General features: G+C 39.3%; 74 non-coding genes across 74 annotated transcripts; all 74 read right to left on the bottom strand.

Moving 5' to 3' along the window:
* Window positions 1-3,390: 3,390 nt before the first annotated feature.
* trnag-gcc lies at window positions 3,391-3,462 on the bottom strand. Its single transcript has one exon. It is a non-coding gene; the product is annotated as a tRNA-Gly (tRNA).
* A 441-nt stretch (window positions 3,463-3,903) lies between these two features.
* trnag-ucc lies at window positions 3,904-3,975 on the bottom strand. Its single transcript has one exon. It is a non-coding gene; the product is annotated as a tRNA-Gly (tRNA).
* Window positions 3,976-4,246: 271 nt separating this feature from the next.
* trnag-ucc lies at window positions 4,247-4,318 on the bottom strand. The gene has a single exon. It is a non-coding gene; the product is annotated as a tRNA-Gly (tRNA).
* A 269-nt stretch (window positions 4,319-4,587) lies between these two features.
* trnag-ucc lies at window positions 4,588-4,659 on the bottom strand. Its single transcript has one exon. It is a non-coding gene; the product is annotated as a tRNA-Gly (tRNA).
* A 97-nt stretch (window positions 4,660-4,756) lies between these two features.
* Window positions 4,757-4,828, bottom strand: trnag-ucc. Its single transcript has one exon. It is a non-coding gene; the product is annotated as a tRNA-Gly (tRNA).
* Window positions 4,829-4,925: 97 nt separating this feature from the next.
* Window positions 4,926-4,997, bottom strand: trnag-ucc. Its single transcript has one exon. It is a non-coding gene; the product is annotated as a tRNA-Gly (tRNA).
* A 102-nt stretch (window positions 4,998-5,099) lies between these two features.
* trnag-ucc lies at window positions 5,100-5,171 on the bottom strand. The gene has a single exon. It is a non-coding gene; the product is annotated as a tRNA-Gly (tRNA).
* Window positions 5,172-5,273: 102 nt separating this feature from the next.
* On the bottom strand, window positions 5,274-5,345 carry trnag-gcc. Its single transcript has one exon. It is a non-coding gene; the product is annotated as a tRNA-Gly (tRNA).
* A 97-nt stretch (window positions 5,346-5,442) lies between these two features.
* On the bottom strand, window positions 5,443-5,514 carry trnag-ucc. The gene has a single exon. It is a non-coding gene; the product is annotated as a tRNA-Gly (tRNA).
* A 102-nt stretch (window positions 5,515-5,616) lies between these two features.
* On the bottom strand, window positions 5,617-5,688 carry trnag-gcc. Its single transcript has one exon. It is a non-coding gene; the product is annotated as a tRNA-Gly (tRNA).
* Window positions 5,689-5,962: 274 nt separating this feature from the next.
* Window positions 5,963-6,034, bottom strand: trnag-gcc. Its single transcript has one exon. It is a non-coding gene; the product is annotated as a tRNA-Gly (tRNA).
* Window positions 6,035-6,131: 97 nt separating this feature from the next.
* Window positions 6,132-6,203, bottom strand: trnag-ucc. Its single transcript has one exon. It is a non-coding gene; the product is annotated as a tRNA-Gly (tRNA).
* Window positions 6,204-6,472: 269 nt separating this feature from the next.
* Window positions 6,473-6,544, bottom strand: trnag-ucc. The gene has a single exon. It is a non-coding gene; the product is annotated as a tRNA-Gly (tRNA).
* A 102-nt stretch (window positions 6,545-6,646) lies between these two features.
* Window positions 6,647-6,718, bottom strand: trnag-ucc. Its single transcript has one exon. It is a non-coding gene; the product is annotated as a tRNA-Gly (tRNA).
* Window positions 6,719-6,815: 97 nt separating this feature from the next.
* Window positions 6,816-6,887, bottom strand: trnag-gcc. The gene has a single exon. It is a non-coding gene; the product is annotated as a tRNA-Gly (tRNA).
* A 97-nt stretch (window positions 6,888-6,984) lies between these two features.
* On the bottom strand, window positions 6,985-7,056 carry trnag-ucc. Its single transcript has one exon. It is a non-coding gene; the product is annotated as a tRNA-Gly (tRNA).
* A 101-nt stretch (window positions 7,057-7,157) lies between these two features.
* Window positions 7,158-7,229, bottom strand: trnag-gcc. The gene has a single exon. It is a non-coding gene; the product is annotated as a tRNA-Gly (tRNA).
* A 274-nt stretch (window positions 7,230-7,503) lies between these two features.
* On the bottom strand, window positions 7,504-7,575 carry trnag-gcc. The gene has a single exon. It is a non-coding gene; the product is annotated as a tRNA-Gly (tRNA).
* Window positions 7,576-8,016: 441 nt separating this feature from the next.
* On the bottom strand, window positions 8,017-8,088 carry trnag-ucc. The gene has a single exon. It is a non-coding gene; the product is annotated as a tRNA-Gly (tRNA).
* A 617-nt stretch (window positions 8,089-8,705) lies between these two features.
* Window positions 8,706-8,777, bottom strand: trnag-gcc. Its single transcript has one exon. It is a non-coding gene; the product is annotated as a tRNA-Gly (tRNA).
* A 97-nt stretch (window positions 8,778-8,874) lies between these two features.
* Window positions 8,875-8,946, bottom strand: trnag-gcc. Its single transcript has one exon. It is a non-coding gene; the product is annotated as a tRNA-Gly (tRNA).
* A 438-nt stretch (window positions 8,947-9,384) lies between these two features.
* On the bottom strand, window positions 9,385-9,456 carry trnag-ucc. The gene has a single exon. It is a non-coding gene; the product is annotated as a tRNA-Gly (tRNA).
* Window positions 9,457-9,893: 437 nt separating this feature from the next.
* Window positions 9,894-9,965, bottom strand: trnag-ucc. Its single transcript has one exon. It is a non-coding gene; the product is annotated as a tRNA-Gly (tRNA).
* A 97-nt stretch (window positions 9,966-10,062) lies between these two features.
* trnag-ucc lies at window positions 10,063-10,134 on the bottom strand. The gene has a single exon. It is a non-coding gene; the product is annotated as a tRNA-Gly (tRNA).
* Window positions 10,135-10,236: 102 nt separating this feature from the next.
* On the bottom strand, window positions 10,237-10,308 carry trnag-gcc. Its single transcript has one exon. It is a non-coding gene; the product is annotated as a tRNA-Gly (tRNA).
* Window positions 10,309-10,578: 270 nt separating this feature from the next.
* On the bottom strand, window positions 10,579-10,650 carry trnag-gcc. Its single transcript has one exon. It is a non-coding gene; the product is annotated as a tRNA-Gly (tRNA).
* Window positions 10,651-10,747: 97 nt separating this feature from the next.
* On the bottom strand, window positions 10,748-10,819 carry trnag-ucc. Its single transcript has one exon. It is a non-coding gene; the product is annotated as a tRNA-Gly (tRNA).
* A 257-nt stretch (window positions 10,820-11,076) lies between these two features.
* trnag-ucc lies at window positions 11,077-11,148 on the bottom strand. Its single transcript has one exon. It is a non-coding gene; the product is annotated as a tRNA-Gly (tRNA).
* Window positions 11,149-11,251: 103 nt separating this feature from the next.
* On the bottom strand, window positions 11,252-11,323 carry trnag-gcc. The gene has a single exon. It is a non-coding gene; the product is annotated as a tRNA-Gly (tRNA).
* A 97-nt stretch (window positions 11,324-11,420) lies between these two features.
* Window positions 11,421-11,492, bottom strand: trnag-ucc. The gene has a single exon. It is a non-coding gene; the product is annotated as a tRNA-Gly (tRNA).
* Window positions 11,493-11,930: 438 nt separating this feature from the next.
* On the bottom strand, window positions 11,931-12,002 carry trnag-ucc. Its single transcript has one exon. It is a non-coding gene; the product is annotated as a tRNA-Gly (tRNA).
* A 269-nt stretch (window positions 12,003-12,271) lies between these two features.
* Window positions 12,272-12,343, bottom strand: trnag-ucc. The gene has a single exon. It is a non-coding gene; the product is annotated as a tRNA-Gly (tRNA).
* Window positions 12,344-12,445: 102 nt separating this feature from the next.
* trnag-gcc lies at window positions 12,446-12,517 on the bottom strand. Its single transcript has one exon. It is a non-coding gene; the product is annotated as a tRNA-Gly (tRNA).
* Window positions 12,518-12,614: 97 nt separating this feature from the next.
* Window positions 12,615-12,686, bottom strand: trnag-ucc. The gene has a single exon. It is a non-coding gene; the product is annotated as a tRNA-Gly (tRNA).
* Window positions 12,687-12,788: 102 nt separating this feature from the next.
* On the bottom strand, window positions 12,789-12,860 carry trnag-gcc. The gene has a single exon. It is a non-coding gene; the product is annotated as a tRNA-Gly (tRNA).
* Window positions 12,861-13,124: 264 nt separating this feature from the next.
* Window positions 13,125-13,196, bottom strand: trnag-gcc. Its single transcript has one exon. It is a non-coding gene; the product is annotated as a tRNA-Gly (tRNA).
* Window positions 13,197-13,293: 97 nt separating this feature from the next.
* Window positions 13,294-13,365, bottom strand: trnag-ucc. The gene has a single exon. It is a non-coding gene; the product is annotated as a tRNA-Gly (tRNA).
* Window positions 13,366-13,462: 97 nt separating this feature from the next.
* trnag-ucc lies at window positions 13,463-13,534 on the bottom strand. The gene has a single exon. It is a non-coding gene; the product is annotated as a tRNA-Gly (tRNA).
* Window positions 13,535-13,808: 274 nt separating this feature from the next.
* trnag-gcc lies at window positions 13,809-13,880 on the bottom strand. The gene has a single exon. It is a non-coding gene; the product is annotated as a tRNA-Gly (tRNA).
* A 97-nt stretch (window positions 13,881-13,977) lies between these two features.
* On the bottom strand, window positions 13,978-14,049 carry trnag-ucc. Its single transcript has one exon. It is a non-coding gene; the product is annotated as a tRNA-Gly (tRNA).
* A 269-nt stretch (window positions 14,050-14,318) lies between these two features.
* On the bottom strand, window positions 14,319-14,390 carry trnag-ccc. The gene has a single exon. It is a non-coding gene; the product is annotated as a tRNA-Gly (tRNA).
* A 103-nt stretch (window positions 14,391-14,493) lies between these two features.
* On the bottom strand, window positions 14,494-14,565 carry trnag-ucc. The gene has a single exon. It is a non-coding gene; the product is annotated as a tRNA-Gly (tRNA).
* Window positions 14,566-14,662: 97 nt separating this feature from the next.
* Window positions 14,663-14,734, bottom strand: trnag-gcc. Its single transcript has one exon. It is a non-coding gene; the product is annotated as a tRNA-Gly (tRNA).
* Window positions 14,735-14,831: 97 nt separating this feature from the next.
* On the bottom strand, window positions 14,832-14,903 carry trnag-ucc. The gene has a single exon. It is a non-coding gene; the product is annotated as a tRNA-Gly (tRNA).
* A 102-nt stretch (window positions 14,904-15,005) lies between these two features.
* On the bottom strand, window positions 15,006-15,077 carry trnag-gcc. Its single transcript has one exon. It is a non-coding gene; the product is annotated as a tRNA-Gly (tRNA).
* Window positions 15,078-15,351: 274 nt separating this feature from the next.
* Window positions 15,352-15,423, bottom strand: trnag-gcc. Its single transcript has one exon. It is a non-coding gene; the product is annotated as a tRNA-Gly (tRNA).
* A 97-nt stretch (window positions 15,424-15,520) lies between these two features.
* On the bottom strand, window positions 15,521-15,592 carry trnag-ucc. Its single transcript has one exon. It is a non-coding gene; the product is annotated as a tRNA-Gly (tRNA).
* Window positions 15,593-15,689: 97 nt separating this feature from the next.
* trnag-ucc lies at window positions 15,690-15,761 on the bottom strand. Its single transcript has one exon. It is a non-coding gene; the product is annotated as a tRNA-Gly (tRNA).
* A 274-nt stretch (window positions 15,762-16,035) lies between these two features.
* On the bottom strand, window positions 16,036-16,107 carry trnag-gcc. The gene has a single exon. It is a non-coding gene; the product is annotated as a tRNA-Gly (tRNA).
* A 97-nt stretch (window positions 16,108-16,204) lies between these two features.
* trnag-ucc lies at window positions 16,205-16,276 on the bottom strand. The gene has a single exon. It is a non-coding gene; the product is annotated as a tRNA-Gly (tRNA).
* Window positions 16,277-16,373: 97 nt separating this feature from the next.
* Window positions 16,374-16,445, bottom strand: trnag-ucc. The gene has a single exon. It is a non-coding gene; the product is annotated as a tRNA-Gly (tRNA).
* A 100-nt stretch (window positions 16,446-16,545) lies between these two features.
* Window positions 16,546-16,617, bottom strand: trnag-ccc. The gene has a single exon. It is a non-coding gene; the product is annotated as a tRNA-Gly (tRNA).
* A 103-nt stretch (window positions 16,618-16,720) lies between these two features.
* Window positions 16,721-16,792, bottom strand: trnag-ucc. Its single transcript has one exon. It is a non-coding gene; the product is annotated as a tRNA-Gly (tRNA).
* Window positions 16,793-16,889: 97 nt separating this feature from the next.
* On the bottom strand, window positions 16,890-16,961 carry trnag-gcc. The gene has a single exon. It is a non-coding gene; the product is annotated as a tRNA-Gly (tRNA).
* A 97-nt stretch (window positions 16,962-17,058) lies between these two features.
* trnag-ucc lies at window positions 17,059-17,130 on the bottom strand. The gene has a single exon. It is a non-coding gene; the product is annotated as a tRNA-Gly (tRNA).
* Window positions 17,131-17,232: 102 nt separating this feature from the next.
* trnag-gcc lies at window positions 17,233-17,304 on the bottom strand. The gene has a single exon. It is a non-coding gene; the product is annotated as a tRNA-Gly (tRNA).
* Window positions 17,305-17,578: 274 nt separating this feature from the next.
* trnag-gcc lies at window positions 17,579-17,650 on the bottom strand. The gene has a single exon. It is a non-coding gene; the product is annotated as a tRNA-Gly (tRNA).
* A 595-nt stretch (window positions 17,651-18,245) lies between these two features.
* Window positions 18,246-18,317, bottom strand: trnag-gcc. The gene has a single exon. It is a non-coding gene; the product is annotated as a tRNA-Gly (tRNA).
* A 268-nt stretch (window positions 18,318-18,585) lies between these two features.
* On the bottom strand, window positions 18,586-18,657 carry trnag-ucc. Its single transcript has one exon. It is a non-coding gene; the product is annotated as a tRNA-Gly (tRNA).
* A 271-nt stretch (window positions 18,658-18,928) lies between these two features.
* Window positions 18,929-19,000, bottom strand: trnag-gcc. The gene has a single exon. It is a non-coding gene; the product is annotated as a tRNA-Gly (tRNA).
* A 438-nt stretch (window positions 19,001-19,438) lies between these two features.
* trnag-ucc lies at window positions 19,439-19,510 on the bottom strand. Its single transcript has one exon. It is a non-coding gene; the product is annotated as a tRNA-Gly (tRNA).
* Window positions 19,511-19,773: 263 nt separating this feature from the next.
* On the bottom strand, window positions 19,774-19,845 carry trnag-ucc. Its single transcript has one exon. It is a non-coding gene; the product is annotated as a tRNA-Gly (tRNA).
* A 102-nt stretch (window positions 19,846-19,947) lies between these two features.
* trnag-gcc lies at window positions 19,948-20,019 on the bottom strand. The gene has a single exon. It is a non-coding gene; the product is annotated as a tRNA-Gly (tRNA).
* Window positions 20,020-20,116: 97 nt separating this feature from the next.
* trnag-ucc lies at window positions 20,117-20,188 on the bottom strand. The gene has a single exon. It is a non-coding gene; the product is annotated as a tRNA-Gly (tRNA).
* A 101-nt stretch (window positions 20,189-20,289) lies between these two features.
* Window positions 20,290-20,361, bottom strand: trnag-gcc. The gene has a single exon. It is a non-coding gene; the product is annotated as a tRNA-Gly (tRNA).
* A 97-nt stretch (window positions 20,362-20,458) lies between these two features.
* trnag-ucc lies at window positions 20,459-20,530 on the bottom strand. Its single transcript has one exon. It is a non-coding gene; the product is annotated as a tRNA-Gly (tRNA).
* A 101-nt stretch (window positions 20,531-20,631) lies between these two features.
* Window positions 20,632-20,703, bottom strand: trnag-gcc. The gene has a single exon. It is a non-coding gene; the product is annotated as a tRNA-Gly (tRNA).
* Window positions 20,704-20,800: 97 nt separating this feature from the next.
* trnag-ucc lies at window positions 20,801-20,872 on the bottom strand. The gene has a single exon. It is a non-coding gene; the product is annotated as a tRNA-Gly (tRNA).
* A 97-nt stretch (window positions 20,873-20,969) lies between these two features.
* On the bottom strand, window positions 20,970-21,041 carry trnag-ucc. The gene has a single exon. It is a non-coding gene; the product is annotated as a tRNA-Gly (tRNA).
* Window positions 21,042-21,657: 616 nt separating this feature from the next.
* On the bottom strand, window positions 21,658-21,729 carry trnag-gcc. The gene has a single exon. It is a non-coding gene; the product is annotated as a tRNA-Gly (tRNA).
* A 771-nt stretch (window positions 21,730-22,500) lies between these two features.
* Window positions 22,501-22,572, bottom strand: trnag-ucc. Its single transcript has one exon. It is a non-coding gene; the product is annotated as a tRNA-Gly (tRNA).
* A 102-nt stretch (window positions 22,573-22,674) lies between these two features.
* trnag-gcc lies at window positions 22,675-22,746 on the bottom strand. The gene has a single exon. It is a non-coding gene; the product is annotated as a tRNA-Gly (tRNA).
* A 268-nt stretch (window positions 22,747-23,014) lies between these two features.
* Window positions 23,015-23,086, bottom strand: trnag-ucc. The gene has a single exon. It is a non-coding gene; the product is annotated as a tRNA-Gly (tRNA).
* Window positions 23,087-23,359: 273 nt separating this feature from the next.
* trnag-gcc lies at window positions 23,360-23,431 on the bottom strand. Its single transcript has one exon. It is a non-coding gene; the product is annotated as a tRNA-Gly (tRNA).
* Window positions 23,432-23,500: the final 69 nt, after the last annotated feature.

The following is a 23,500-nucleotide window of genomic DNA, read 5'->3' as shown; positions in this document are numbered from 1 at the left end:
GTAAAGTCACAAACTGACACCTGGATATTTTCCTTCAGATTTTCTGGGAAAGAATAATTTATGATTTGATAACTTATGGCAAGTCATCCTGGTCCTGCAGCATCAAAGAATCCCCACATTATCACACTACAGCCACCAGGTCTGACTGTAGCTTTGATTACTTAAAAAAAATTTAAGAGGTGTGTTTGTTCTGCGTGTCGTGAGACAAGAAACACACCTTCCAAAAGTTCTGCTTTCTCCCTGACTTGTTCACTGGGTTTCCTGATGCTGTTTTTGTTTTGTTTTTTTGTTTTTGTTGTTGTTGTTGTTCATCAAACATCCGAGGCCTTCAGAGAACTGCCTTAAAACATTCAACTTAGATAATCAAGCTAAACTGTGTGTGCATTTATAAAACTAACTGAACCATTCTGAAATTATGCTAGAAACAAAGAATAACCATAAACAATGAATGAATAAACATATTAAAAATAGAATCACTAAGAAGAACTGAACTAAAGTAAAGTAGAAGGAAAAGATTTCGATTTTTAGATCCGTACACATCTCTACTTAAGACGAGGCCTTTTCTACAGGGGTGAAATACACAGATTTTACATTAATAAGAGAATTAAGGGTTCTTCTGTTTCTGTAGAAAAATAAAAGACATTAGAACTCACACAACCTTCCTAAAAAACTCGTTTCAAGTAAACTGTAATGTCTCCATCTGTTCAGTTTTCTGCCCAAGAAAGTCTCCTAGTTCATAAAAGATGGATGTTTCTGTATTCAGCAGAAGGAAAAGGATCCTACAGCTGCTCCAGTTCAATTCCACACTGACCCCATAAATCTGCAGCACATGTGATTACATTTTACAAGCTTGTGCTTTCAGTGGCCTCTAGCAACAACTCCGGCCCCCTCCAGTGACACCTACACGTTAGCTTGTAGTTAAAGTGTCCAAATAAAGGTTAGAAATATGCAAAAGAGGGATTCACCAGGGAACTATTGCTCCATCTTTAAATATGTACCTTTACAAGAATGCACTTATAAAATGTTTTTTTTTTTAAAACAGTGTCTTCTGTTGAGTACTCACAACTGAATTGATACATAATCACAATAAAATACTTTGACCATTTTGAATTCTGCACCTAGAAAGGAGACAAAATATGACATGAAAAACCCAAAACCTCTCTTGTAAGTAATAAGAATTAAATTAAAACAAAGCAATGTTTAACTTAAGATAACGAATAAAAACTGTCCATAGCATTCCAAAAATTATAACAAAACGAAAAACTAACTGAATTAGACAAACAAAAAGTCAGACTAAATAAAAATGAAAGATATATATATATAATATATCACCCTGGTTTGCAGCATTCAACTCACATGGACAAACGAAACTGGAAAATCAAAGTAACAGAATGACTTTGGTGGGTGGATTGATGCAATTACTGCGGTTCTGTTCTGAATTTGGGATGACAATCAGCATTTTGGTAAGATCACAAGTTTCCTCACAAATTTACGACAGACTAATTAACATAAACGTTGTCATTTGGAGGCTTGTGAAGCAGCACAGTGAGAAGAATGGCCTATATAGAGAAACCACTTATAAGAACGGCGTCCTGCGTTTGTCACTGAGAGGTTTCTTTTTCTGTTTTTCCAGGATCAGTGAGAAGCGCCTCAAAGCCAGCGAGCGAAACATCCCCATCTGCAAGCGATTATCGCGGAGTTGCAACAGGCCGCTGGAGACGGTTTGGAGGCGGTACAGAAAGCGTGACGTAACGCAACGGTTTCACCGAGGTCACGCTGCGTGAAGCGACTGAAGCAGAAGAGCGACTTTTTGCTGTTGAAAAATATCTTTGGCAAAGAAACGAACAAAACACTGGTGAAAAAGGAGAAACATTAATAATAATAATAATAATAATAATAATAATAATAATAATAATAATAATAATAATAATAATAATAATAATAATAATAATAACAACAACAATAATGTTTTCCCACCCTCTTGGCTTCAAAGAAAGTATTTTGGAGTAATATGAAGCAGCTGGATGCTTTTTCAGTTGGGCATGTTGCCATTGGCTGCATGGGATAAATTAGCAATGTCAAGTAAAAACTTCACAACTCCTAAGTGTTTACACACTTATGATTCTATTCACAATGTGAACAGCATATGAAATACATTTTTACAAACAGAGGTTTAGTAATTTGCAGAAAACAGTGTTGGTATTAAAAAGCTTGCCGAGTTAGGACTGTAAGTAATCTACACTCACCGGCCACTTTGTTAGGTAGCTACACCTTGTAAGTACTAGGACCCTCTTTACAGACTCAATGAGGTACTGGAAACATTCCTCAGAGAGTCTGGTCCACATTGACATGAGAGCATAACTCAGTTTCTGCAGATTTGTCGGCGGCACATCCATGATGTGAATCTCCCGTTCCACCACATCCCAAAGGTTTTCTATTGGACTGAGGTCTATTGACCGTGGAGGCCATTGGACTTCAGTGCTCAAGAAACCAGTCTGAGATGATTGGTGCTTTATGACATGGCGTGTTATCCTGCTGGAAGAAGCCATCAGAAGATGGGTACACTGAGGTCATAAAGGGACAGACATGGTCAGCAACAATCAACTGTGGCGTCGTTGAAACGATGCTCAATTGATACTAATGGGCCCAAAGTGTGCCAGGGAAATACCCCCCACATCACTGCACCACCACCTGCCTGAACCATTGATACAAGGAAGGAGGGAACCATTCCTTCATGTTGTTATAACACAATTTTGACCCTACAATCTAAAGGTTGAGACTCATCAGACCAGGCAACATGTTCCAGTTTTCTATTGTCCAGTTTTGGTGAGCCTGTTCGACCACTTTACCACCATCTCTGCAATAAGACAGTTTATACGACAATTTTCTGCAGTATAAGCAGATTTAGAGGAAAATTTAAAGAAATTTATATACCTCATTCATTTTATTAAGAGATTTCTGCGATTGCCAGAAATCAAACCCGGGAAAACTGCTGAGGAAGCAGCTATGCTGGCCACTATACCACCATGGCTGTAACAAGTCAATATTATAAGAACATTTTCCGCAGTATAACTATATTTAAAAGAAAATTCAAATCCTTCCTTCACTATGTTGCCAATTTTCTCTGATGGCCGGGGATGGAACCCATGTCAACTGCGTGGAAAGATTAAAATACTTACACATACTTTCTTAAAAATATTGACAATGGTCTGCGATGGCCGGGAATTGAGCCCGGGTCAACTGCTTGGAAGGCAGCTATACTAACCACTATTCCACCATCGCTTCAAAAGCTCTTCATTAGAAGAACATTTTCTGCTGTATAGCTAGATTTAAAGCAAAATAAAAATACTTACACATAGGCCTACTTTCTTAAAAATATTGACACTGTTCTGGGATGGCCGGGAATCGAACCCGGGTCAACTGCTTGGCAAGCAGCTATGCTGACCACTATACCACCATCGCTGTAAGAAGGCAATATTACAAGAACTTTTTCTGCTGTTTAACTAGATTAAAATGAAAATTTGACAAAATTCACATCTTTCCTTAGAGGACAATGTTCTGCGATAGCCAGGAATCAAACCCGGGTCAACTGCTTGGAAGGCAGCTATGCTGACCACTATACCACCATCACCATAATAAGTCAACTGGTTAGAACATTTTCACAACTTAACTAGATTTAAAGCAAAGCACAACAACTTACAAATACATCCTAAGTCATATTAACAATGTACTTCGATGGCCGGGAATCGAACCCGGGTCAACTGCTTGGAAGGCAGCTATGCTAACCACTATAGCACCATCACCATAATAAGTCAACTGGTTAGAGCATTTTCACAACTTAACTAGATTTAAAGCAAAGCACAACATCTTACAAATACATCCTTAGTAATATTGACAATGTACTGCGATGGCCGGGAATCGAACCCGGGTCAACTGCTTGGAAGGCAGCTATGCTAACCACTATACCACCATCACTCCAAAATCTCTATATTAGAAGAACATTTTATGCTGTATAGCCAGATTTAAAGCAAAATAAAAATACTTACACATACTTTCTTAAAAATATTGACAATGTTCTGCGATGGCCGGGAATCGAACATGGGTAAACTGCTTGGCAAGCAGCTATGCTGACCACTATACCACCATCGCTGTAAGATGTCAATATCACAAGAAATATTTCTGCTGTTTAACTAGATTAAAAAGAAAATTTGACAAAATTCGCATCATTCCTTAGACGACAATGGTCTGCGATGGCCGGGAATCGAACCCTGGTCAACTGCTTGGAAAGCAGCTATGCTGACCACTATACCACCATCGCTGTAAGAAGTCAATATTACAAGAACTTTTTCTGCTGTTTAACTAGATTAAAATGAAAATTTAACAAAATTCACGTCTTTCCTTAGAGGACAATGTTCTGCGATAGCCAGGAATCAAACCCGGGTCAACTGCTTGGAAGGCAGCTATGCTGACCACTATACCACCATCACCATAATAAGTCAACTGGTTAGAACATTTTCACAACTTAACTAGATTTAAAGCAAAGCACAACAACTTACAAATACATCCTTAGTAATATTAACAACTTACTGCGATAGCCGGGCTTCGAACCCGGGTCAACTGCTTGGAAGGCAGCTATGCTAACCACTATACCACCATCGCTGTAAGATGTCAATATCACAAGAAATTTTTCTGCTGTTTAACTAGATTAAAAAGAGAATTTGACAAAATTCACATCATTCCTTAGACGACAATGGTCTGCGATGGCCGGGAATCGAACCCGGGTCAACTGCTTGGAAGGCAGCTATGCTGACCACTATAACACCATCGCTGTAAGATGTCAATATCACAAGAACTTTTTCTGCTGTTTAACTAGATTAAAAAGAAAATTTGACAAAATTCACATCATTCCTTAGACGACAATGGTCTGCGATGGCCGGGAATCGAACCCGGGTCAACTGCTTGGAAGGCAGCTATGCTGACCACTATACCACCATCGCTGTAAGATGTCAATATCACAAGAACTTTTTCTGCTGTTTAACTAGATTAAAAAGAAAATTTGACAAAATTCACATTATTCCTTAGTAATATTGACAATGTACTGCGATGGCCGGGAATCGAACCCGGGTCAAATGCTTGGAAGGCAGCTATGCTAACCACTATACCACCATCGCTTCAAAAGCGGCATATTAGAAGAACATTTTATGCTGTATAGCCAGATTTAAAGCAAAATAAAAATACTTACACATACTTTCTTAAAAATATTGACAATGTTCTGCGATGGCCGGGAATCGAACCCGGGTCAACTGCTTGGCAAGCAGCTATGCTGACCACTATACCACCATCGCTGTAAGATGTCAATGTGACAAGAAATTTTTCTGCTGTTTAACTAGATTAAAAACAAAATTTGACAAAATTCACATCATTCCTTAGACGACAATGGTCTGCGATGGCCGGGAATCGAACCCAGGTCAACTGCTTGGAAGGCAGCTATGCTAACCACTATACCACCATCGCTCCAATATCTCTATATTAGAAGAACATTTTATGCTGTAAAGTCAGATTTAGGGCAAATTAAAAATACTTACACATACTTTCTTAAAAATATTGACAGTGTTCTGCGATGGCCGGGAATCGAACCCGGGTCAACTGCTTGGCAAGCAGCTATGCTAACCACTATACCACCATCGCTATAATAAGTCAACTGGTTAGAACATTTTCACAACTTAACTAGATTTAAAGCAAAGCACAACAACTTACAAATACATCCTTGGTAATATTAACAATGTACTTCGATGGCCGGGAATCGAACCCGGGTCAACTGCTTGGAAGGCAGCTATGCTAACCACTATACCACCATCTCTTCAAAAGCTGCATATTAGAAGAACATTTTATGCTGTATAGCCAGATTTAAAGCAAAATAAAAATACTTACACATACTTTCTTAAAAATATTGACAATGTTCTGCGATGGCCGGGAATCGAACCCGGGTCAACTGCTTGGCAAGCAGCTATGCTGACCACTATACCACCATCGCTGTAAGATGTCAATATCACAAGAAATTTTTCTGCTGTTTAACTAGATTAAAAAGAAAATTTGACAAAATTCACATCATTCCTTAGACGACAATGGTCTGCGATGGCCGGGAATCGAACCCAGGTCAACTGCTTGGAAGGCAGCTATGCTAACCACTATACCACCATCGCTGTAAGATTTCAATATCACAAGAACTTTTTCTGCTGTTTAACTAGATTAAAAAGAAAATTTGACAAAATTCACATCATTCCTTAGACGACAATGGTCTGCGATGGCCGGGAATCGAACCCGGGTCAACTGCTTGGAAGGCAGCTATGCTGACCACTATAACACCATCACCATAATAAGTCAACTGGTTAGAGCATTTTCACAACTTAACTAGATTTAAAGCAAAGCACAACAACTTACAAATACATCCTTAGTAATATTGACAATGTACTGCGATGGCCGGGAATCGAACCCGGGTCAACTGCTTGGAAGGCAGCTATGCTAACCACTATACCACCATCGCTTCAAAAGCTGCATATTAGAAGAACATTTTATGCTGTATAGCCAGATTTAAAGCAAAATAAAAATACTTACACATACTTTCTTAAAAATATTGACAATGTTCTGCGATGGCCGGGAATCGAACCCAGGTCAACTGCTTGGAAGGCAGCTATGCTAACCACTATACCACCATCGCTGTAAGATGTCAATATGACAAGAAAATTTTCTGCTGTTTAACTAGATTAAAAAGAGAATTTGACAAAATTCACATCATTCCTTAGACGACAATGGTCTGCGATGGCCGGGAATCAAACCCGGGTCAACTGCTTGGCAAGCAGCTATGCTGACCACTATACCACCATCGCTGTAAGATGTCAATATGACAAGAAATTTTTCTGCTGTTTAACTAGATTAAAAACAAAATTTGACAAAATTCACATCATTCCTTAGACGACAATGGTCTGCGATGGCCGGGAATCGAACCCAGGTCAACTGCTTGGAAGGCAGCTATGCTAACCACTATACCACCATCACTCCAAAATCTCTATATTAGAAGAACATTTTATGCTGTATAGCCAGATTTAATGCAAAATAAAATACTTACACATACTTTCTTAAAAATATTGACAATGTTCTGCGATGGCCGGGAATCAAACCCAGGTCAACTGCTTGGCAAGCAGCTATGCTGACCACTATACCACCATCGCCATAATAAGTCAACTGGTTAGAGCATTTTCACAACTTAACTAGATTTAAAGCAAAGCACAACAACTTACAAATACATCCTTGGTAATATTAACAATGTACTTCGATGGTCGGGAATCGAACCCGGGTCAACTGCTTGGAAGGCAGCTATGCTAACCACTATACCACCATCGCTTCAAAAGCTGCATATTAGAAGAACATTTTATGCTGTATAGCCAGATTTAAAGCAAAATAAAAATACTTACACATACTTTCTTAAAAATATTGACAATGTTCTGCGATGGCCGGGAATCGAACCCGGGTCAACTGCTTGGCAAGCAGCTATGCTGACCACTATACCACCATCGCTGTAAGAAGTCAATATTACAAGAACTTTTTCTGCTGTTTAACTAGATTAAAATGAAAATTTGACAAAATTCACATCTTTCCTTAGAGGACAATGTTCTGCGATAGCCAGGAATCAAACCCGGGTCAACTGCTTGGAAGGCAGCTATGCTGACCACTATACCACCATCACCATAATAAGTCAACTGGTTAGAACATTTTCACAACTTAACTAGATTTAAAGCAAAGCACAACAACTTACAAATACATCCTAAGTCATATTAACAATGTACTTCGATGGCCGGGAATCGAACCCGGGTCAACTGCTTGGAAGGCAGCTATGCTAACCACTATAGCACCATCACCATAATAAGTCAACTGGTTAGAGCATTTTCACAACTTAACTAGATTTAAAGCAAAGCACAACAACTTACAAATACATCCTTAGTAATATTGACAATGTACTGCGATGGCCGGGAGTCGAACCCGGGTCAACTGCTTGGAAGGCAGCTATGCTAACCACTATACCACCATCACTCCAAATTCTCTATATTAGAAGAACATTTTATGCTGTATAGCCAGATTTGAAGCTAAATAAAAATACTTACACATACTTTCTTAAAAATATTGACAATGTTCTGCGATGGCCGGGAATCGAACATGGGTAAACTGCTTGGCAAGCAGCTATGCTGACCACTATACCACCATCGCTATAAGAAGTCAATATTACAAGAACTTTTTCTGCTGTTTAACTAGATTAAAATGAAAATTTGACAAAATTCACATCTTTCCTTAGAGGACAATGTTCTGCGATAGCCAGGAATCAAACCCGGGTCAACTGCTTGGAAGGCAGCTATGCTGACCACTATACCACCATCACCATAATAAGTCAACTGGTTAGAACATTTTCACAACTTAACTAGATTTAAAGCAAAGCACAACAACTTACAAATAAATCCTTAGTAATATTAACAATGTACTTAGATGGCCGGGAATCGAACCCGGGTCAATTGCTTGGAAGGCAGCTGTGCTAACCCCTATACCACCAGCTCTTCAAAAGCTGCATATTAGAAGAACATTTTATGCTGTATAGCCAGATTTAAAGCAAAATTAAAAATACTTACACATACTTTCTTAAAATATTGACAATGTTGTGCGATGGCCGGGAATCGAACCCGGGTCAACTGCTTGGCAAGCAGCTATGCTGACCACTATACCACCATCGCTGTAAGATGTCAATATCACAAGAACTTTTTCTGCTGTTTAACTAGATTAAAAAGAAAATTTGACAAAATTCACATCATTCCTTAGACGACAATGGTCTGCGATGGCCGGGAATCGAACCCGGGTCAACTGCTTGGCAAGCAGCTATGCTGACCACTATACCACCATCGCTGTAAGAAGTCAATATTACAAGAACTTTTTCTGCTGTTTAACTAGATTAAAATGAAAATTTGACAAAATTCACGTCTTTCCTTAGAGGACAATGTTCTGCGATAGCCAGGAATCAAACCCGGGTCAACTGCTTGGAAGGCAGCTATGCTGACCACTATACCACCATCACCATAATAAGTCAACTGGTTAGAACATTTTCACAACTTAACTAGATTTAAAGCAAAGCACAACAACTTACAAATACATCCTTAGTAATATCAACGATGTACTGCGATGGCTGGGAGTCGAACCCGGGTCAACTGCTTGGAAGGCAGCTATGCTAACCACTATACCACCATCGCTGTAAGATGTCAATATCACAAGAACTTTTTCTGCTGTTTAACTAGATTAAAAAGAAAATTTGACAAAATTCACATCATTCCTTAGACGACAATGGTCTGCGATGGCCGGGAATCGAACCCGGGTCAACTGCTTGGAAGGCAGCTATGCTGACCACTATACCACCATCGCTGTAAGATGTCAATATGACAAGAAAATTTTCTGCTGTTTAACTAGATTAACAACAAAATTTGACAAAATTCACATCATTCCTTAGACGACAATGGTCTGCGATGGCCGGGAATCGAACCCGGGTCAACTTCTTGGAAGGCAGCTATGCTGACCACTATACCACCATCGCCAAGTCAATATCACAAGAACATTTTTCTGCTGTAACTAGATTTAAAAAGCAAAGCACAACAACTTACACATACATCCTTAGTAATATTGACAATGTTCGCGATGGCGAATCGAACCCGGGTCAAGTGCTTGGAAGGCAGCTATGCTAACCACTATACCACCATCGCTTCAAAAGCTCATATCACAAGAACGTTTTCTGCTGTAAAGCCCAGATTTAAAGCAAAATAAAAATACTTACACATACTTTCTTAAAAATATTGACAATGTTCTGCGATGGCCGGGAATCGAACCCGGGTCAACTGCTTGGAAGGCAGCTATGCTAACCACTATACCACCATCGCTGTAAGATGTCAATATGACAAGAAATTTTTCTGCTGTTTAACTAGATTAAACAGAAAATTTGACAAAATTCACATCATTCCTTAGACGACAATGGTCTGCGATGGCCGGGAATCGAACCCAGGTCAACTGCTTGGAAGGCAGCTATGCTAACCACTATACCACCATCGCTCCAATATCTCTATATTAGAAGAACATTTTATGCTGTAAAGTCAGATTTAGGGCAAATTAAAAATACTTACACATACTTTCTTAAAAATATTGACAATGTTCTGCGATGGCCGGGAATCGAACCCGGGTCAACTGCTTGGCAAGCAGCTATGCTTACCACTATACCACCATCGCTATAAGTCAATATCACAAGAACATTTTCTGCTTAACTAGATTTAAAGCAAAGCACAACAACTTACAAATACATCCTTGGTAATATTAACAATGTACTTCGATGGCCTGGAATCGAACCCGGGTCAACTGCTTGGAAGGCAGCTATGCTAACCACTATACCACCATCTCTTCAAAAGCTGCATATTAGAAGAACATTTTATGCTGTATAGCCAGATTTAAAGCAAAATAAAAATACTTAAACATACTTTCTTAAAAATATTGACAATGTTCTGCGATGGCCGGGAATCGAACCCGGGTCAACTGCTTGGCAAGCAGCTATGCTGACCACTATACCACCATCGCTGTAAGATGTCAACATCACAAGAAATATTTCTGCTGTTTAACTAGATTAAAAAGAAAATTTGACAAAATTCACATCATTCCTTAGACAACAATGGTCTGCGATGGCCGGGAATCGAACCCAGGTCAACTGCTTGGAAGGCAGCTATGCTAACCACTATACCACCATCGCTATAAGATTTCAATATCACAAGGACTTTTTCTGCTGTTTAACTAGATTAAAATGAAAATTTGACAAAATTCACATCATTCCTTAGACGACAATGGTCTGCGATGGCCGGGAATCGAACCCGGGTCAACTGCTTGGAAGGCAGCTATGCTGACCACTATACCTCAATATCACAAGAACTTTTTCTGCTGTTTAACTAGATTTAAAGAAAATTTGCACAACAACTTACAAATAAATCCTTGGTAATATTAACAATGTACTTAGATGGCCGGGAATCGAACCCGGGTCAACTGCTTGGAAGGCAGCTGTGCTAACCACTATACCACCATCTCTTCAAAAGCTGCATATTAGAAGAACATTTTATGCTGTATAGCCAGATTTAAAGCAAAATTAAAAATACTTACACATACTTTCTTAAAAATATTGACAATGTTCTGCGATGGCCGGGAATCGAACCCGGGTCAACTGCTTGGCAAGCAGCTATGCTGACCACTATACCACCATCGCTGTAAGATGTCAATATCACAAGAAATATTTCTGCTGTTTAACTAGATTAAAAAGAAAATTTGACAAAATTCGCATCATTCCTTAGACGACAATGGTCTGCGATGGCCGGGAATCGAACCCTGGTCAACTGCTTGGAAAGCAGCTATGCTGACCACTATACCACCATCGCTGTAAGAAGTCAATATTACAAGAACTTTTTCTGCTGTTTAACTAGATTAAAATGAAAATTTAACAAAATTCACGTCTTTCCTTAGAGGACAATGTTCTGTGATAGCCAGGAATCAAACCCGGGTCAACTGCTTGGAAGGCAGCTATGCTGACCACTATACCACCATCACCATAATAAGTCAACTGGTTAGAACATTTTCACAACTTAACTAGATTTAAAGCAAAGCACAACAACTTACAAATACATCCTTAGTAATATTAACAATTTACTGCGATGGCCGGGAGTCGAACACGGGTCAACTGCTTGGAAGGCAGCTATGCTAACCACTATACCACCATCGCTGTAAGATGTCAATATCACAAGAAATTTTTCTGCTGTTTAACTAGATTAAAAAGAGAATTTGACAAAATTCACATCATTCCTTAGACGACAATGGTCTGCGATGGCCGGGAATCGAACCCGGGTCAACTGCTTGGAAGGCAGCTATGCTGACCACTATAACACCATCGCTGTAAGATGTCAATATCACAAGAAATCTTTCTGCTGTTTAACTAGATTAAAAAGAGAATTTGACAAAATTCACATCATTCCTTAGACGACAATGGTCTGCGATGGCCGGGAATCGAACCCGGGTCAACTGCTTGGAAGGCAGCTATGCTGACCACTATAACACCATCACCATAATAAGTCAACTGGTTAGAGCATTTTCACAACTTAACTAGATTTAAAGCAAAGCACAACAACTTACAAATACATCCTTAGTAATATTGACAATGTACTGCGATGGCCGGGAATCGAACCCGGGTCAAATGCTTGGAAGGCAGCTATGCTAACCACTATACCACCATCGCTTCAAAAGCGGCATATTAGAAGAACATTTTATGCTGTATAGCCAGATTTAAAGCAAAATAAAAATACTTACACATACTTTCTTAAAAATATTGACAATGTTCTGCGATGGCCGGGAATCGAACCCGGGTCAACTGCTTGGCAAGCAGCTATGCTGACCACTATACCACCATCGCTGTAAGATGTCAATGTGACAAGAAATTTTTCTGCTGTTTAACTAGATTAAAAACAAAATTTGACAAAATTCACATCATTCCTTAGACGACAATGGTCTGCGATGGCCGGGAATCGAACCCAGGTCAACTGCTTGGAAGGCAGCTATGCTAACCACTATACCACCATCGCTCCAATATCTCTATATTAGAAGAACATTTTATGCTGTAAAGTCAGATTTAGGGCAAATTAAAAATACTTACACATACTTTCTTAAAAATATTGACAGTGTTCTGCGATGGCCGGGAATCGAACCCGGGTCAACTGCTTGGCAAGCAGCTATGCTAACCACTATACCACCATCGCTATAATAAGTCAACTGGTTAGAACATTTTCACAACTTAACTAGATTTAAAGCAAAGCACAACAACATCCTTGGTAATATTAACAATGTACTTCGATGGCCTGGAATCGAACCCGGGTCAACTGCTTGGAAGGCAGCTATGCTAACCACTATACCACCATCTCTTCAAAAGCTGCATATTAGAAGAACATTTTATGCTGTATAGCCAGATTTAAAGCAAAATAAAAATACTTAAACATACTTTCTTAAAAATATTGACAATGTTCTGCGATGGCCGGGAATCGAACCCGGGTCAACTGCTTGGCAAGCAGCTATGCTGACCACTATACCACCATCGCTGTAAGATGTCAACATCACAAGAAATATTTCTGCTGTTTAACTAGATTAAAAAGAAAATTTGACAAAATTCACATCATTCCTTAGACAACAATGGTCTGCGATGGCCGGGAATCGAACCCAGGTCAACTGCTTGGAAGGCAGCTATGCTAACCACTATACCACCATCGCTGTAAGATCTCAATATCACAAGAACTTTTTCTGCTGTTTAACTAGATTAAAATGAAAATTTGACAAAATTCACATCATTCCTTAGACGACAATGGTCTGCGATGGCCGGGAATCGAACCCGGGTCAACTGCTTGGAAGGCAGCTATGCTAACCACTATACCACCATCGCTATAAGAAGTCAACTGGTTAGAACATTTTCACAACTTAACTAGATTTAAAGCAAAGCACAACAACTTACAAATACATCCTTGGTAATATTAACAATGTACTTCGATGGCCTGGAATCGAACCCGGGTCAACTGTTTGGAAGGCAGCTATGGTAACCACTATACCACCATCTCTTCAAAATCTCCATATTAGAAGAACATTTTATGCTGTATAGCCAGATTTATAGCAAAATAAAAATACTTACACATACTTTCTTAAAAATATTGACAATGTTCTGCGATGGCCGGGAATCGAACCCGGGTCAACTGCTTGGCAAGCAGCTATGCTGACCACTATACCACCATCACTGTAAGATGTCAACATCACAAGAAATATTTCTGCTGTTTAACTAGATTAAAAAGAAAATTTGACAAAATTCACATCATTCCTTAGACGACAATGGTCTGCGATGGCCGGGAATCGAACCCAGGTCAACTGCTTGGAAGGCAGCTATGCTAACCACTATACCACCATCGCTGTAAGATCTCAATATCACAAGAACTTTTTCTGCTGTTTAACTAGATTAAAATGAAAATTTGACAAAATTCACATCATTCCTTAGACGACAATGGTCTGCGATGGCCGGGAATCGAACCCGGGTCAACTGCTTGGAAGGCAGCTATGCTGACCACTATAACACCATCACCATAATAAGTCAACTGGTTAGAGCATTTTCACAACTTAACTAGATTTAAAGCAAAGCACAACAACTTACAAATACATTCTTAGTAATATTGACAATGTACTGCGATGGCCGGGAATCGAACCTGGGTCAAATGCTTGGGAGGCAGCTATGCTAACCACTATACCACCATCGCTTCAAAAGCTGCATATTAGAAAAACATTTTATGCTGTATAGCCAGATTTAAAGCAAAATAAAAGATACTTACACACACTTTCTTAAAAATATTGACAATGTTCTGCGATGGCCGGGAATCGAACCCAGGTCAACTGCTTGGAAGGCAGCTATGCTAACCACTATACCACCATCGCTGTAAGATGTCAATATGACAAGAAAATTTTTTGCTGTTTAACTAGATTAAAAAGAGAATTTGACAAAATTCACATCATTCCTTAGACGACAATGGTCTGCGATGGCCGTGAATCAAACCCGGGTCAACTGCTTGGCAAGCAGCTATGCTGACCACTATACCACCATCGCTGTAAGATGTCAATATGACAAGAAATTTTTCTGCTGTTTAACTAGATTAAAAACAAAATTTGACAAAATTCACATCATTCCTTAGACGACAATGGTCTGCGATGGCCGGGAATCGAACCCAGGTCAACTGCATGGAAGGCAGCTATGCTAACCACTATACCACCATCGCTCCAATATCTCTATATCAGAAGAACATTTTATGCTGTAAAGTCTGATTTAGGGCAAATTAAAAATACTTACACATACTTTCTTAAAAATATTGACAATGTTCTGCGATGGCCGGGAATCGAACCCGGGTCAACTGCTTGGCAAGCAGCTATGCTGACCACTATACCACCATCGCTATAATAAGTCAACTGGTTAGAACATTTTCACAACTTAACTAGATTTAAAGCAAAGCACAACAACTTACAAATACATCCTTGGTAATATTAACAATGTACTTCGATGGTCGGGAATCGAACCCGGGTCAACTGCTTGGAAGGCAGCTATGCTAACCACTATACCACCATCTCTTCAAAAGCTGCATATTAGAAGAACATTTTATGCTGTATAGCCAGATTTAAAGCAAAATAAAAATACTTACACATACTTTCTTAAAAATATTGACAATGTTCTGCGATGGCCGGGAATCGAACCCGGGTCAACTGCTTGGCAAGCAGCTATGCTGACCACTATACCACCATCGCTGTAAGAAGGCAATATTACAAGAACTTTTTCTGCTGTTTAACTAGATTAAAATGAAAATTTGACAAAATTCACATCATTCCTTAGACAACAATGGTCTGCGATGGCCGGGAATCGAACCCAGGTCAACTGCTTGGAAGGCAGCTATGCTAACCACTGTACCACCATCGCTATAAGATTTCAATATCACAAGGACTTTTTCTGCTGTTTAACTAGATTAAAATGAAAATTTGACAAAATTCACATCATTCCTTAGACGACAATGGTCTGCGATGGCCGGGAATCGAACCCGGGTCAACTGCTTGGAAGGCAGCTATGCTAACCACTATACCACCATCGCTATAATAAGTCAACTGGTTAGAACATTTTCACAACTTAACTAGATTTAAAGCAAAGCACAACAACTTACAAATACATCCTTAGTAATATTAACAATGTACTTCGATGGCCGGGAATCGAACCCGGGTCAACTGCTTGGAAGGCAGCTATGCTAACCACTATACCACCATCTCTTCAAAAGCTGCATATTAGAAGAACATTTTATGCTGTATAGCCAGATTTAAAGCAAAATAAAAATACTTACACATACTTTCTTAAAAATATTGACAATGTTCTGCGATGGCCGGGAATCGAACCCGGGTCAACTGCTTGGCAAGCAGCTATGCTGACCACTATACCACCATCGCTGTAAGATGTCAATATCACAAGAAATATTTCTGCTGTTTAACTAGATTAAAAAGAAAATTTGACAAAATTCACATCATTCCTTAGACGACAATGGTCTGCGATGGCCGGGAATCGAACCCAGGTCAACTGCTTGGAAGGCAGCTATGCTAACCACTATACCACCATCGCTGTAAGATCTCAATATCACAAGAACTTTTTCTGCTGTTTAACTAGATTAAAATGAAAATTTGACAAAATTCACATCATTCCTTAGACGACAATGGTCTGCGATGGCCGGGAATCGAACCCGGGTCAACTGCTTGGAAGGCAGCTATGCTAACCACTATACCACCATCACCATAATAAGTCAATATCACAAGAACATTTTATGCTGTAACTAGATTTAAAGCAAAGCACAACAACTTACAAATACATTCTTAGTAATATTGACAATGTACTGCGATGGCCGGGAATCGAACCTGGGTCAAATGCTTGGGAGGCAGCTATGCTAACCACTATACCACCATCGCTTCAAAAGCTGCATATTAGAAAAACATTTTATGCTGTATAGCCAGATTTAAAGCAAAATAAAAGATACTTACACACACTTTCTTAAAAATATTGACAATGTTCTGCGATGGCCGGGAATCGAACCCAGGTCAACTGCTTGGAAGGCAGCTATGCTAACCACTATACCACCATCGCTGTAAGATGTCAATATGACAAGAAAATTTTTTGCTGTTTAACTAGATTAAAAAGAGAATTTGACAAAATTCACATCATTCCTTAGACGACAATGGTCTGCGATGGCCGTGAATCAAACCCGGGTCAACTGCTTGGCAAGCAGCTATGCTGACCACTATACCACCATCGCTGTAAGATGTCAATATGACAAGAAAATTTTCTGCTGTTTAACTAGATTAAAAACAAAATTTGACAAAATTCACATCATTCCTTAGACGACAATGGTCTGCGATGGCCGGGAATCGAACCCAGGTCAACTGCTTGGAAGGCAGCTATGCTAACCACTATACCACCATCGCTCCAATATCTCTATATTAGAAGAACATTTTATGCTGTAAAGTCTGATTTAGGGCAAATTAAAAATACTTACACATACTTTCTTAAAAATATTGACAATGTTCTGCGATGGCCGGGAATCGAACCCGGGTCAACTGCTTGGCAAGCAGCTATGCTGACCACTATACCACCATCGCTATAATAAGTCAACTGGTTAGAACATTTTCACAACTTAACTAGATTTAAAGCAAAGCACAACAACTTACAAATACATCCTTGGTAATATTAACAATGTACTTCGATGGTCGGGAATCGAACCCGGGTCAACTGCTTGGAAGGCAGCTATGCTAACCACTATACCACCATCTCTTCAAAAGCTGCATATTAGAAGAACATTTTATGCTGTATAGCCAGATTTAAAGCAAAATAAAAATACTTACACATACTTTCTTAAAAATATTGACAATGTTCTGCGATGGCCGGGAATCGAACCCAGGTCAACTGCTTGGCAAGCAGCTATGCTGACCACTATACCACCATCGCTGTAAGAAGTCAATATTACAAGAACTTTTTCTGCTGTTTAACTAGATTAAAATGAAAATTTGACAAAATTCACGTCTTTCCTTAGAGGACAATGTTCTGCGATAGCCAGGAATCAAACCAGGGTGAACTGCTTGGAAGGCAGCTATGCTGACCACTATAACCATAATAAGTCAACTGGTTAGAAGAACATTTTATGCTGTAACCAGATTTAAAGCAAAGCAAAAACTTACAAATACATTAAAACATATTAACAATGTGCGATGGCCGAATCGAACCCGGTCAACTGCTTGGAAGGCAGCTATGCTAACCACTATACCACCATCACCATAATAAGTCAACTGGTTAACATTTTTCTGCTGTTTAACTAGATTAAAAGCAAAGCACAACATTCACATACATCCTTAGTAATATTGACAATGTTCTGCGATGGCCGGGAATCGAACCCGGGTCAACTGCTTGGAAGGCAGCTATATTAACAACTATACCACCATCACTCCAATATCTTTATATCAGAAGAACATTTTATGCTGTAAAGCCAGATTTAAGGCATATTAAAAATACTTACACAAACTTTCTTAAAAAATTGACAATATTGTGCGATGGCCGGGAATCGAACCCGGGTCAACTGCTTGGCAAGCAGCTATGCTGACCACTATACCACCATCGCTATAAGAAGTCAATATTACAAGAACTTTTTCTGCTGTTTAACTAGATTAAAATGAAAATTTGACAAAATTCACATCTTTCCTTAGAGGATAATGTTCTGCGATAGCCAGGGATCAAACCCGGGTCAACTGCTTGGAAGGCAGCTATGCTGACCACTATACCACCATCACAATAATAAGTCAACTGGTTAGAACATTTTTCTGCTTAACTAGATTTAAAGCAAAGCACAACAACTTACAAATACATCCTTAGTAATATTGACAATGTTCTGCGATAGCCGGGATTCGAACCCAGGTCAACTGCTTGGAAGGCAGCTATGCTAACCACTATACCACCATCGCTTCGAAAGCTGCATATTAGAAGAACATTTTATGCTGTATAGCCAGATTTAGAGCAAAATAAAAATACCTACACATACTTTCTTAAAAATATTGACAATGTTCTGAGATGGCCGTGAATCGAACCCAGGTCAACTGATTGGCAAGCAGCTATGCTGACCACTATACCACCATCGCTGTAAGATGTCAATATCACAAGAACTTTTTCTGCTGTTTAACTAGATTAAAAAGAAAATTTGACAAAATTCACATCATTCCTTAGACGACAATGGTCTGCGATGGCCGGGAATCGAACCCGGGTCAACTGCTTGGCAAGCAGCTATGCTGACCACTATACCACCATCGCTGTAAGAAGTCAATATTACAAGAACTTTTTCTGCTGTTTAACTAGATTAAAATGAAAATTTGACAAAATTCACGTCTTTCCTTAGAGGACAATGTTCTGCGATAGCCAGGAATCAAACCCGGGTCAACTGCTTGGAAGGCAGCTATGCTGACCACTATACCACCATCACCATAATAAGTCAACTGGTTAGAACATTTTCACAACTTAACTAGATTTAAAGCAAAGCACAACAACTTACAAATACATCCTTAGTAATATTAACAATGTACTGCGATGGCCGGGAATCGAACCCGGGTCAACTGCTTGGAAGGCAGCTATGCTAACCACTATACCACCATCTCTGTAAGATATCAATATCACAAGAATATTTTCTGCTGTTTATCTAGATTAAATTGAAAATTTGACAAAATTCACATCATTCCTTAGACGACAATGGTCTGCGATGGCCGGGAATCGAACCCGGGTCAACTGCTTGGAAGGCAGCTATGCTAACCACTATACCACCATCGCTGTAAGATCTCAATATCACAAGAACTTTTTCTGCTGTTTAACTAGATTAAAATGAAAATTTGACAAAATTCACATCATTCCTTAGACGACAATGGTCTGCGATGGCGGGAATGAACCCGGTGAACTGCTTGGAAGGCAGCTATGCTAACCACTATACCACCATCATAATAAGTCAACTGGTTAGAACATTTTCACAACTTAACTAGATTTAAAGCAAAGCACAACAACTTACAAATACATCCTTAGTAATATTAACAATGTACTGCGATGGCCGGGAATCGAACCCGGGTCAACTGCTTGGAAGGCAGCTATGCTAACCACTATACCACCATCGCTTCAAAAGCTGCATATTAGAAGAACATTTTATGCTGTATAGCCAGATTTAAAGCAAAATAAAAATACTTACACATACTTTCTTAAAAATATTGACAATGTTCTGCGATGGCCGGGAATCGAACCCGGGTCAACTGCTTGGCAAGCAGCTATGCTGACCACTATACCACCATCGCTGTAAGATGTCAATATCACAAGAACTTTTTCTGCTGTTTAACTAGATTAAAAAGAAAATTTGACAAAATTCACATCATTCCTTAGACGACAATGGTCTGCGATGGCCGGGAATCGAACCCGGGTCAACTGCTTGGAAGGCAGCTATGCTAACCACTATACCACCATCGCTCCAATATCTTTATATCAGAAGAACATTTTATGCTGTAAAGCCAGATTTAAGGCAAATTAAAAATACTTACACATACTTTCTTAAAAAATTGACAATGTTGTGCGATGGCCGGGAATCGAACCCGGGTCAACTGCTTGGCAAGCAGCTATGCTGACCACTATACCACCATCGCTGTAAGATGTCAATATCACAATAACTTTTTCTGCTGTTTAACTAGATTAAAAAGAAAATTTGACAAAATTCACATCTTTCCTTAGAGGATAATGGTCTGCGATGGCCGGGAATCGAACCCGGGTCAACTGCTTGGAAGGCAGCTATGCTAACCACTATACCACCATCGCTTCAAAAGCTGCATATTAGAAGAACATTTTATGCTGTATAGCCAGATTTAAAGCAAATTAAAAATACTTACACATACTTTCTTAAAATATTGACAATGTTGTGCGATGGCCGGGAATCGAACCCGGGTCAACTGCTTGGCAAGCAGCTATGCTGACCACTATACCACCATCGCTGTAAGATGTCAATATCACAAGAACTTTTTCTGCTGTTTAACTAGATTAAAAAGAAAATTTGACAAAATTCACATCATTCCTTAGACGACAATGGTCTGCGATGGCCGGGAATCGAACCCAGGTCAACTGCTTGGAAGGCAGCTATGCTAACCACTATACCACCATCGCTGTAAGATCTCAATATCACAAGAACTTTTTCTGCTGTTTAACTAGATTAAAATGAAAATTTGACAAAATTCACATCATTCCTTAGACGACAATGGTCTGCGATGGCCGGGAATCGAACCCGGGTCAACTGCTTGGAAGGCAGCTATGCTGACCACTATACCACCATCACCATAATAAGTCAATATTACAAGAACTTTTTCTGCTGTTTAACTAGATTTAAAGCAAAGCACAACAACTTACAAATACATCCTAAGTCATATTAACAATGTACTTCGATGGCCGGGAATCGAACATGGGTAAACTGCTTGGCAAGCAGCTATGCTGACCACTATACCACCATCGCTATAAGAAGTCAATATTACAAGAACTTTTTCTGCTGTTTAACTAGATTAAAATGAAAATTTGACAAAATTCACATCTTTCCTTAGAGGATAACCGTCTGCGATGGCCGGGAATCTAACCCGGGTCAACTGCTTGGAAGGCAGCTATGCTTACCATTATACCACCATCACCATAATAAGTCAACTATTAGAACATTTTCACAACTTTTAACTAGATTTAAAGCAAAGCACAACAATTACAAATCTTTCCTTAGTAATATTAACAATGTACTTAGATGGCCGGGAATCGAACCCGGGTCAACTGCTTGGAAGGCAGCTATGCTAACCACTATACCACCATCGCTTCAAAAGCTGCATATTAGAAGAACATTTTATGCTGTATAGCCAGATTTAAAGCAAATTAAAAATACTTACACATACTTTCTTAAAACATTGACAATGTTGTGCGATGGCCGGGAATCGAACCCGGGTCAACTGCTTGGCAAGCAGCCATGCTGACCACTATACCACCATCGCTGTAAGATGTCAATATCACAAGAACTTTTTCTGCTGTTTAACTAGATTAAAATGAAAATTTGACAAAATTCACATCTTTCCTTAGACGACAATGGTCTGCGGCGGGAATCGAACCTAGGTCAACTGCTTGGCAAGCAGCTATGCTGACCACTATACCACCATCACTGTAAGAAGTCAATATTACAAGAACTTTTTCTGCTGTTTAACTAGATTTAAAATAGAATTTTACAAAATTCAGATCTTTCCTTAGAGGACAATGTTCTGTGATGGCCGGAATCAACCCGGGTCAACTGCTTGGAAGGCAGCTATGCTGACCACTATACCACCATCACCATAATAAGTCAATATTAGAAGAACATTTTCTGCTGTAACTAGATTTAAAGCAAAGCACAAAACTTACACATACATTTCCTTAGTAATATTACACAATTTACTGCGATGGCCGGGATCGAACCCGGGTCAACTGCTTGGAAGGCAGCTATGCTAACCACTATACCACCATCGCTGTAAGATGTCAATATCACAAGAACTTTTTCTGCTGTTTAACTAGATTAAAAAGAAAATTCGACAAAATTCACATCATTCCTTAGACGACAATGGTCTGCGATGGCGAATCGAACCCGGGTCAACTGCTTGGAAGGCAGCTATGCTGACCACTATAACACCATCACCATAATAAGTCAACTGGTTAGAGCATTTTCACAACTTAACTAGATTTAAAGCAAAGCACAACAACTTACAAATACATCCTTAGTAATATTGACAATGTACTGCGATGGCCGGGAATCGAACCCTGGTCAACTGCTTGGAAGGCAGCTATGCTAACCACTATACCACCATCGCTTCAAGATGCAATATTAGAAGAACATTTTATGCTGTTTATAGCCAGATTTAAAAGCAAAATAAAATACTTACACATACTCTCTTAAAATATTGACAATGTTGTGCGATGGCCGGGAATCGAACCCGGGTCAACTGCTTGGCAAGCAGCTATGCTGACCACTATACCACCATCGCTGTAAGATGTCAATATCACAAGAACTTTTTCTGCTGTTTAACTAGATTAAAAAGAAAATTTGACAAAATTCACATCATATTGACAATGGTCTGCGATGGCCGGGAATCGAACCACGGTCAACTGCTTGGAAGGCAGCTATGCTAACCACTATACCACCATCGCTGTAAGATATCAATATTAGAAGAACATTTTATGCTGTTTAACCAGATTAAAATGAAAAATTTGACAAATACTTACACATACTTTCTTAAAATATTGACAATGTTCTGCGATGGCCGGGAATCGAACCCGGGTCAACTGCTTGGAAGGCAGCTATGCTAACCACTATACCACCATCGCTATAATAAGTCAACTGGTTAGAACATTTTCACAACTTAACTAGATTTAAAGCAAAGCACAACAACTTACAAATACATCCTTGGTAATATTAACAATGTACTTCGATGGCCGGGAATCGAACCCGGTCAACTGCTTGGAAGGCAGCTATGGTAACCACTATACCACCATCTCTTCAAAAGCTGCATATTAGAAGAACATTTTATGCTGTATAGCCAGATTTAAAGCAAAATAAAAATACTTAAACATACTTTCTTAAAAATATTGACAATGTTCTGCGATGGCCGGGAATCGAACCCGGGTCAACTGCTTGGCAAGCAGCTATGCTGACCACTATACCACCATCGCTGTAAGATGTCAACATCACAAGAAATATTTCTGCTGTTTAACTAGATCAAAAGAAAATTTGACAAAATT

The sequence above is a fragment of the Gambusia affinis genome, linkage group LG21 (genome assembly GCF_019740435.1).
Source record: "Gambusia affinis linkage group LG21, SWU_Gaff_1.0, whole genome shotgun sequence".
Taxonomy (NCBI): Eukaryota; Metazoa; Chordata; class Actinopteri; order Cyprinodontiformes; family Poeciliidae; genus Gambusia; species Gambusia affinis.
The sequence above is the reverse complement of the archived record's forward strand: the minus strand, read 5'-3'. Positions and strand labels throughout refer to the sequence as shown.